A 10,961-nucleotide genomic window follows, 5' to 3' on the forward strand; every position below is an offset into this window, starting at 1 on the left:
GGGTCGCCAAGCAAGGCTGTCCGCCATTTTTTTTGTCCGCCATTTTTTTCCCCTTTTCCAGCGGGTGCCTTACCTCCCTTGGGCTGGGCCAGCTGGTGGTCGGCCTGCTCCGTCTCTGCCGCTTGCCAGCTACGCCTCGGCCGGCGCAGGGGGCGGAACCATGCATGCGCGGCGCTCCCGGGCAGGGAAAGTCCTCGACCTACGACCAGTTGGGTAGTCCTCGACTTACGACCGGTTTAGTCCTCGACTTACGACCGGTTTAGTCCTCGACTTACAACCGGTTTAGTCCTCGACTTACGACCGGTTGGGGTCACGACATTAAAAAGGTTGAGAACCACTGATATAGACAGACTTAACCATGATTTCTACTGGGAAAAATGTGACCATCCTAGACCAAGCCAAGTCCAAAACACCGGGGAATTTCTGGAAGCCTGGCACTCTGACAAATTAATCAACAATAGACACATAGACATTAACAATATCTATAGGCTAGGCAAAAGAGACAATCAAACTACCCAAAAAGGGAACAAGAAGACCCAAGCACCAGCAATCTCCATCAGCAAGCTGCATTCAGATCTGCATAGATTAACTCCAAGATTAACATCTGAGGAACAATCAAGTAAACAATACCCCAATTAAGAAACTGCAGAAGGAGCCAACAGTAAACAGCCCAACCATAAAATCTCTAAGACCACCCCCACCAACACTGACAGGGCAAGACACTAGGTTAGAATATATACTGAGAGAAAACCCCACTCCTTACCAGCATTGGGATAATGAAGCATCCACAAGAAAACAAGCAAGCTCAGAGAGCACCAAGGAGCCTTAATTTCAACCCTGAGCTACAAATATTCTCCTTTATTGAGTGGGTGTTTTGACTGATTTGGGGGAGCCAGTTGAGGGTAAAGCCCATCTGAGTGGTTTTCCAATAGTGGGCCTTGGGTATTGGTTATTTTGTTCTTTTCTTACTATTTTACTATTTTGGTTAATTGAGACATGTACATTCCCAAATTCGTAGTGAGATAAGAATGAGCCGCTCCTGGCAAGGGGATGGAAGTTGTGGCGGTATTTCTATATTGTCAGGTAAAGGAAGGTATGGGGGATGGCACTTACCAGTAGGCTGTTCCAAGAGACCCCCAAACTTGTGGCAAACCCAGCTTTCAATCGAATTGCTCTACCTTGTGGACCAGTTGGCCAAAGGACTTTGTCACTACCAATCAGCTACCTTTGCAAGCCTGTCCCTGCTGCCTAATGGATCCACTTCTAGTGAGAATATATAATTTCAGCTCTGAGGGCCTATAAGTCTTTTTATATATGCAGCTCAAGAAATTGAAATAGTAGAAAATAAAATGTATGATTCCGACTTGAATTCTGTTTGTGTATCTGTGATAGACTGCTCCCGCCCCCAATGTTTTTTGTGCTTTTGCTTTTCAACCACTTTGAACATAATACAGGTAGTCCTCAACATGCGACCACAATTGAGCCCAAACTTTCTGTTGCTAAGTGAAACATTTAAGTGAGTTTTGCCCCATTTTACAACCTTTCTTGCCACAGTTGCTAAGTGAATCACTGCAGTTGTTAAGTCAATAACACAATTATTAAGGGAATTTGGTTTCCTCACTGACTTTGCTTGTCAGAAAGTCGCAAAAGGGGATCACATCATCCTGGGACACTGCAACCATCATAAATATGAGTCAGTTGCCAAGCTCTGAATTTTGATCATGTGACCACGGAGATGCTGCAACGGTCGTTAAGTGCGAAAAACGGTCACAAGTCACTCCTTCAGTGCCTTTGTAACTTTGAACGGCCACTAAATGAATTGTTCTAAGTTAAGGACTACTTGTATGTGTGCAGCTATCCCTTTACATGACTGGGAGTATCAGTGATGAAGAATTATCTATCTAATGTATGTTTAGGTGCCCCGGGGTTGGAGACAATTGACATGAGTAGTGTAGTACCTCCGTTGGTAGTTCAATTTTAGGCAAATTTTAGGGATTCAACATATAGAGCACATCTGAACCCTTTGGAAACAACAGCAGGGATTCTAGGGATGTCCTTAATTACTGTAGAGTAGCTTAACAAAATCTTGAAAGCTTCTCAGAGAGTCTCTTTACCAAACAAAATCAAGGCAGGGTTATTTTGATTTTTTCCCCTCACATTTTCCACTTTATCAGGACTGAACTGCCAGACATACTTTCTTTTATGGAACCCTGTATTATTTACTAATAAATTTCAAAGCATAATTTAAGATGCTAAGGCCCTCCGTGACTTGGCACCTGGGTATCTACAGAACTGCCTCATTCCACTATACTGGTTCGATTATTAGATACGCGTAGTCCTCGGCTCACAACCATTCTTTTAATTACCGTTCGAAGTTACAACAGCACTGAGAAAAGTGACTTATGACCATTTTTCACACTTATGACCGTTGCAGCATCACCGTAGTCACGTGATTAAAATTCAAACCCTTGGCAACTGATTCATATTTATGAGGGTTGCAGTGTCCCAGGGTCATTTGATGATCACCTTTTGTGACCTTATCAACTGTGTTACTAACTTAACAATTGCAGATTCACTTAACCACCGTGGCAAGAAAGGTGGTAAAATGGGGCAAAACTCATTTAACAACCGGTTCACTTAGCAACAGAAATGTGGGGTTCAATTATGAACGTAAGTCAAGAACTACCTGCATAAAGGGAATAATAATAATAATAATAATAATAATAATAATAATAATAATAATAATAATAATAATAATAATAATAATAATAATAATAATAATAAAAAAAAAATAAAAAATTTGGAAAGGACCTTGGAGGTCATCTAGTCCAACCCCCTGCTCAGGCAGGAAACCCTATACCATTTCGGACAAATGGCGAACCACCAAAGCCAGGCAACACGGCAATAGGGGCATCTTTGCTTTGGAATTGGAATTGGCATCCCACTGAAAATTAGACTCACCTCCTCTGTACTGGTCTTTAAGAAGCTATTAAAAACTGAATTATTCCAAAGAGCATTTTCATGATTTGTTGACTTAATGTATTGCACGATTTTTATTATTTCATTCTCTTTTATTTATTGTCATGTAGGCTGGTGTTATATGGAGATGTTTAAATTGTCATTTTTGCTACATTCACTGTAAGCTGCCAAGAGTTGATTGATTCTGGTGGGTATGAATCCAATAAGTAAATAAAGAATAAAAGAAACAAACTTGACTTGGCTCCAAGAAAAAGCAACACACAGGTTAAAGATGGCTATAACGAATTTGCAAATGATTCGTAGTAGGGTTTAAAATTGCTGATTTAGAAATTCCCAACCAAAAAAGTTACATTTCTGCCTAGGTCCATCTCAGGAAGGTTTTTTTAAAAGCCAAACTAAGTTAAAGCCAATTATTCCAAAGATGACCACATATTTTTCCACAGAGAAACTTATTATGGTCAGTGTTCACAAAGTAGAAGAGCTTCATTACAGAAATGTAAGAAGCCACTAGTCACCTACTGTACATGTCAGATCCTTTTTTTTCTATTCCTCTCAGTTATCCCATAAGCAGAATCCTGAGCTAATTAAGTCCACCTTACCTCTTAATAGCAATAGCACTTAGACCAGTGGTTCTCAACCTTTTTAATGCCGCGACCCCCAACCGGTCGTAAGTCGAGGACTAAACCGGTCGTAAGTCGAGGACTAAACCGGTCGTAAGTCGAGGACTACCCAACCGGTCATAAGTCGAGGACTTTCCCTGCCCTGGAGCGCCGCACATGCGTGGTTCCGCCCCCTGCGCCAGCCGAGGCATAGCTGGCAAGCAGCAGAGACGGAGCAGGCTGACCACCAGCTGGCCCAGCTCAAGGGAGGTAAGGCACCTGCCGGAAAAGGGGGAAAAAAATGGCGGACAGCCTTGCTTGGCGACCCCCATGAAATGGTCGATCGACCCCAAATGGGGTCACGACCCATAGGTTGAGAACCGCTGACTTAGACTTATATACTGCTTCACAGTGCTTTACAGCCCTCTCTAAGCATTACAGAGTTAGCCTATTGCCCCCAACAATGTGGGTCCTCATTTTACCAACCTCAGAAGGATGGAAGGCTGAGTCAACCTTGAGCTGCTCAGAATTGAACTCCTGGAGTGAGCAGTGAGTTAGCCGGCAATACTGCATTCTAACCACTGCACCACTATGGCTCTTAAATAAGTGCTTATTTCTCTTATTGTTTGATTAACAAAGCTAGATAATAAAGTAATTTCTTTGGGATGGGTTCACTAGAACCCTTCATCATATGTAAGGATTGTAAGTAAGTAACTAAATACTTATTTTTCAAATGATTTTTGCCTATTACGGATGCTTAGGCTTATGGGTCGGTGCCCCCACAATCTAGAGATCAGAGTCAATAGATACTAAAACCTGCATTGCAGCAATATTACTGATAGAAAAAATGGACAATATGATAGGCAATATGAGAAAAATGTGTCTGTTTCTCAAGGAAGCAGTATGTTTTCTAGAGTTGCCTCCTCCTGGCAATCTTTTCAGTTTATATTCAACCAGTCAATCTACGAATATGTTTCTTTCACTACTTCTCTAAAATGCTAGCTTTGCATTTGACAGAAGGCAAAACAACAGTCAAAAGGCATTACTCTTAAATTAAGCCAAATCCATTAGGGCTAAACAAAAATGTAGCTGCAAGCTAGAATAGTACTATGCCTCTGTGAATTACAGGACACATACTCTATGTAGTTCCACTATTCTTATTTAGCAGCCATTTGAATTTCAGACCTTATGTTCCCTTTTAACTGAAATATTGCAACCTATATACAGCTATTTTATAGCTACCATAATAGTGATGTTAATGTTTTATCAATTTATGACTGTAACAATGTATAGCAGTAAATATAACTTGCAGCACTTTACTTGAGAAAATGGGAATGTTAGTGCATAACAAGACATATGTGTAAAAAAAGTACCATGGTGGGTACCACAGAAGTCACAACATAGTGGTTCCAGCTTTGATTTTCCAGTTTCCCTTTCTCCCCAGCTGGTACAGGAATTTTTTCCCCAGTAACCATTTTCTTGTTAATAAAATAAAAAGAGAGGCATAGACAGAGAGACTAACAGATCAGAGCCACTGTAGTTTATCTCTTTCCCAACTCCCAAAAGTGTGTGTGTGTGTGTATGTATGTGTTTGGAGGGGGCTGAAGGGGTAGATATGATTGCTTAACCATGAGCTACCTAGGTTCACATGATGAGGTTACTGATGCCATCACTGGACCAGATAAGCCCAACCCAGGCTGCAGATTGCCATAAATACAATTTCATTCATTATCTCAATTCTACTGACATCCTAATGCAGCAACAATATGATATAATGCAGGGGTCCCCAACCTACGGTCTGTGGACCGATACCAGACCGCAGTATGCCAGCAACCGGTCCGCACAAACAAGCAAAGCCCCATCCGTGGGATGCAGACAGCATACAATACCATGCACTCCGGTCCATGGAAAAACCTCTCTCCATGGAACTGGTCCCTGGTGCCCAAAAGGTTGGGGACCTCTGATATAGTGTATCATGCAAATCAGAAGAATTTAAGCTGTTCACTGAGCAATTATTAACTGAAAGCTTGAATATGAAGTATGTTTCTTATTATGTTAGGAAGAAACTAATTCAACAAGTTATTTTTTTTCATATTTACTGGATACCTCAGAGTATGGTTAAAAATATATTATTAACTTTATTACATTAAAATGCAAAGGGACACTTTCTTATATTATATGGACTTGTGCTTCTGTTGCCTGAAAGCTATCAGGCTCTGCATGGAGCAAAATAAACTCATATTCAACCACTGAATTACCCTACATCAACAGGCATCAAAGTGCTGGGAAGAGGCATGGCCTCCTTAAGAGTTGATACATAATTTGGAGATCTTCTTAGATCAGGGGTTCCCAACTGGGGGTGCGAGATGATATTCCAGGGAGTGCAAAAATTTGAGTTTTTAAAATTATAGTGTATACACATAATTTGTTGCCGTTATTTTGAACTTTTTTAAGGGGTGCAAGAATATATCAGAAGCGTTCTAGGGGTGCAGGGTACAGAAAAGGTTGGGAGCCACTGTCTTAGATTGTTTTTACTGCTTAAGCAAATGTGAAGGATTGTTTCTGAGTTTTGGCTGAGGCAACTTTGCTCAATTTTGACCAGTATATCTCAGGGTACTTTAATGATGATTATTGTAATGTGTTCCATATGGGGCAGCCTTTCAAGACAATCTGGAAACTGTAACTACAAAGACGGCACTTAGGACTGGAACTTTCCTTGGTAAGTAATGCAGTTGTTAAGTGAACTGTGCCAAATTCTACAACCTTTTTTTGCCAAAGTTGTTCAACAACCCACCACAATGAATCATGCAGTTGTTAAGCAAATCCAGCTTCTCCCACTGCCTTTGCTTGGCAGAAGATCCGTGGGAAGGTCAAAAATGGTGATCATCTGATCCTGGGATACTGCAACCGTCGTAAATATATGCTGGTTGCCGAGTGCCCAAATTCTGATCACCTGACTTCAGGGATACTGTGATGGTTGCAAGTGCAAGTAAGTCACGTTTTTCACTGCTGTTGTAACTTCAAATGGTCATTAAACAAATGGCTGTAAATCGAGAACTACCTGCAATTCAGAATGCAACAGTGTGACTGTTAGCTGGTTAATCCAGCCATTGCACAGTAACGCTTCTTCTGAAGTCACAATTGTAACTATTAATGAGCTTCCAGAACAATTCTGAACTGCTGGAAGCAATCTCTAAAGCAGTGGTTCTCAACCTTTTTAATGCCGTGACCCCCACCAGTCGTAAGTCGAGGACTAAACCGGTCGTAAGTCGAGGACTAAACCGGTCATAAGTCGAGGACTACCCAACCGGTCGTAAGTCGAGGACTTTCCCTGCCGGGGAACGCCACGCATGCGTGGTTCCGCCCCCTGCGCCGGCTGAGGCGTAGCTGGCAAGCGGCAGAGACGGAGCAGGCCGACCACCAACTGGCCCAGCCCTAGGGAAGTAAGGCACCCGACGGAAAAGGGAAAAAAATGGCGGACAGCCTTGCTTGGCGACCCCCGTGAAATGGTCGATCGACCCCAAATGGGGTCGCGACCCATAGGTTGAGAACCGCTGCTCTAAAGTTCTGTATGGTGTTACCCCAGCTTAAACCAGGCACTGCCTTGTTAGAACTGCTCACTGGTGAAAATAACTTGGCAACACCCGTTAAGAATTCTGTCTCCAGCTGAAGTGAGAATATGGATAGGATGACAGGTCTTCTTCTGTGATGGCCCCCACACTTTTACCCCCAGAGGTCAGTGAAGCTTCTTCCCTCATACTTTCTAGATCCTTAAGAGCAATTTTATTTCACCAAACCTTCAACCCTAGTTAAGCTTAATTCACCCTGGGGAAGGGTTTATTTATTATTTAATTTCTTACTAATAGACTTGTGTACTAGTTGTTTTATATTCTTACAATACGAGTTATTATTATTGCTGCTTTTAGCATTTTAATGTGTTCTCAGGGCTTTTGTTTTTGAAGGGCTATGAAAACTGTTAAATAAATGAAGAAAATATTGTCTGGGTTTGGTTTGAAATATTAAATTTTGTAAGTATTATGTTAAAATCAATTTACTAAGATGTGAACATACCTTTGAATTATATACCCCAAATTTGGAGGAATTATATGAATAATGACGGACACTAGCCATAGGGAAGAGAGTAAAAAATATCACTCTTTAATGTTGAAAAGAGCACAACTCCAAATTTTCAATCTTGGATTACTAATAAGTATTTGCTTTCTATTTATCAGTTGGCTCTCTATTGACTTAATGGAAAGATTGATCAATATTATTTTGTATAGACAGGGTTTAATTATGTGTTTTAAAACTAGGTTAATGATTTCTTATTTGCAAGGCAATGTTCTTGTTATTTCTTCTATTTTTCTTTTCCCCATATATTTAAGAAAGACAATTTATTTTTTTAAAAATTGTCTGGTTTTTTCTTCTCAGCAAAATTACCAAATGTGTAATGGCTATAAACAGAAACACAGTAGGTGAAGCTCTCTCAAACATGGCATTTTCACAAAGACTTTAATTTGCTGGATTTCTGTTAGTTATTCAGCTAGTGAAGGCAAGCTCAAGCAGGACAAAATAAGCGAATAAGCTTGCTAACTGCTTTATCTTGCCTTTTTAATTCTGTGACCTCTGGATTGGTCATAGCAGCTGGAGAATTACAGGATTTGCTCCAACATACCTGGAGAGCATCAACTGAAGAACGCTGGTCTACTAATTCACAAAATATCTAAATCCTGATATGTAAAGGACAGATTGAATGAGAGAAGCATATGCAAATATGCACAAACCAAATAAAATGGTAAATACTGTTGTACCGCATTCATTTTCAGGACACCATTGGCTGATAATTCTTTTAAAACAGTTGTGATAAAGAGTTCTAATACACTAATCACAAACCTACCATAAAACATATCTTAAGATTAAAATAAAATCAAACCTTGAATAAGACTACAAACCTCAAATAAGGTCAGTCATAATAAAAGAAAATAATCCATAGGATCTAACTGTACCTTTATCCTTATGCACATTTATTCAAAAATAAGTCCTGCATTTACCAGAACATACAGCAAGTAGATGTAATTAAGACTGCAGCTACCCAGCACAAGTCTATACATTTTTATTTAAAAATAAGTAGTGCTGGGTCCAATGGGGTTTAGTCCCAGGAAAGCATATGTAGTGTTTCAGCTCCATGTTATTATGTTGTAGAATGAAGAAGCAAGCACATCATACAAATCTGGATTGATTCAAAAGGATAAAATCACACCACTAAAATATGTTAAGGATCCTTTTTCAATTTCTCAATCTCAGATAAACATGACAGTGTGGCATATATGCCTTTACAAGGTGAACAGCAAAAGGTACAAACATTGAGGAAAAATATCTCATTTTCATAGCAATGCAGGAGAATATTAAGGTTCTACGAAAAAGACTGCATATAGTTGCCATTACAGGAGTTTATGAAATATATAAACAAAAATATGTCCAAAAGCCTACTGATGGATAAGCACATATATATTATCTCAATAATGAGGGGCATCCCTCAAGGTTAGAGATTTATGCTACTTAACTGGTTTACTCCTTTGAATTTATTTATACCTAATTTTTAAGATCAGTAGAGGAAAGGGTTAAGCTAAGGTTTTTGTTAATTCTTTGTAATATGTTGAAGCTCATAAGATTTTTAAAGTGTCTGGAAAGCTTAACTTTCACTGGAGAAAGAGTGCTAAATTCATCTTCTCAATAAGCCTTGGAGAAAAATGAGAACGCACTAAATGAAGCTTCTAGTTACTTCTCAGGTACTTCATTGATCACCTCAGCAGTAAAATAAATGGCCAAACACTGTCACAGCCACCTCTACAAGAAATAGGTTTAAAAAAATGTAACAGTATCAGCATAACACTGAATAAAAAAGCAGTACTGGGCTGCACCATGATATGTTTAGATGCTGTTTTTAAGAAAGAGGTTAGGCCAAGGCACTTTCTGTCCCCTGGAGTGGCAAATGTCAGCAGGTACACTCTCTGCAAGTCAGCATGTCGTTAGTGGTAAATACGATCAAGATCCCAAGCAGATGGCACGAGGAAGAGGAGGAGGAAGGTGGTCCTCCAAGAAGCAGGAGATCAAGAAGGAGAACCAGCAGCGCCCTCTTCAGAAAAAAAAAAATACCCCTCAGGACCTCCTCCCCATTTGCCATGTGTAGTAGCAGCACCCTGTTGCGATTTGCCACTCCCCACATCTCTCCCTAACACGTAGAAATCCAAGCAACCGCGGGCACCTTCCACCCACAGAGCGAGCTTCGTCTCTACCACCTTTCCGAATAAACACACGCGTCATTCACCGCCTCGGCTTTCGACCGCAGGCAGGCGAAGTCGCCCCTCGCCTTGCCTCACGTCGCCATCCGAGGCACGACTCCCCGCAGCTCTTGCCTTCCTTCCCTCGCCCCAAAGCGAGTCGCAACGCCGCCGCCGCCGCCGCCGCCGCCTCCCTCACAAGTTGCAAGCGCTCGCCCGGGACTGCCCGGCTGTTGAATCTGGCGGCCGCCCCGTCCGTATCTCTCCCCTTTCTCTGTCGCATCAAGTTGGGAAAGGAGGGGAAGAGCGAGCCTGGTGGCTCCACAGAGGAAGCGGACGGGGGAGGGAGGGAGGGAGAGGGGGATTTTGTGGAAAGCGACTCTACCCCGTTCACACAGGTTAGATGACACGCAATGTGGCCGCGTGCACCTCCTCCGCCCAGCCAGGCCCGCTTTGCTCGCTAAGTCGCGGGGGGGGATCCGGGCGAGCTTTCCGCCCCTCGCGCTCGGCCGCCGGCTTCGGCGAACCTTGCGGGGCGATTTTCCTGCTTCCTCGGCTGCAAGGAGCCCTGGGCATCCCGCCCCATCCCCCCACGCAGACAGGGAGCCTCCGCCTTTTCCCTACCTTCCTCTCCGCGCCTTTGCGCCAAAGCCACGCGCGACGCACAGCAGCCGCAGCGGCGGCTCTGGCTGGGATGCGGATGGCGGGAGCGGCGGCGGCGGCGGCGGCAGCAACGCAGGGGCAGGCAGGAAACCTGGGAAGCCGCTTTCCCTTCAACCGCTAGTCCGGCCTGCCGCTCCACCATCTTCCTCCGCCTCTTCTCGCTCCTCCTCGGCTTAGCCCGGCAGCCATCCGCGACAGCGCCTCTTTCTGCCCCCGCCTCCCGCGCCTCCTTCAGCCCGCCTCCGAGGCTCCCCCGTGACTCCGGTGTGGCGACCAGGCCCCGCAGCTCGGCCGAGGGGCGCTTCGCTTAGACCGGCGCCAAGGAAACGGAGGAGCCTTGTCCTCCTCAGGCTGCGGAGGTGGCACTTATGGCCGCAAGAGGGAAAACATCTCCGACCCGCCGACCTCTCTTCGGGTGTTGAAATTGTCTTCGGGTCTT

At 43.1% G+C, this 10,961-nt stretch overlaps 1 protein-coding gene across 1 annotated transcript in view; it reads right to left on the reverse strand.

Annotated features, from left to right (window-relative positions):
* The window catches only part of APBA1 (amyloid beta precursor protein binding family A member 1), an 81,365-nt gene extending 70,863 nt beyond the window's left edge, over positions 1–10,502 (reverse strand). The window contains exon 1 of the mRNA XM_015823656.1: positions 10,484–10,502. The gene's annotated coding sequence lies outside the window, so the exon portion shown is untranslated. The remainder of the gene's footprint in view (positions 1–10,483) is intronic.
* Positions 10,503–10,961: the final 459 nt, after the last annotated feature.

This window comes from Protobothrops mucrosquamatus, unplaced genomic scaffold, assembly GCF_001527695.2.
Source record: "Protobothrops mucrosquamatus isolate PMUCROS unplaced genomic scaffold, P.Mucros_1.0 scaffold1937, whole genome shotgun sequence".
Taxonomy (NCBI): Eukaryota; Metazoa; Chordata; class Lepidosauria; order Squamata; family Viperidae; genus Protobothrops; species Protobothrops mucrosquamatus.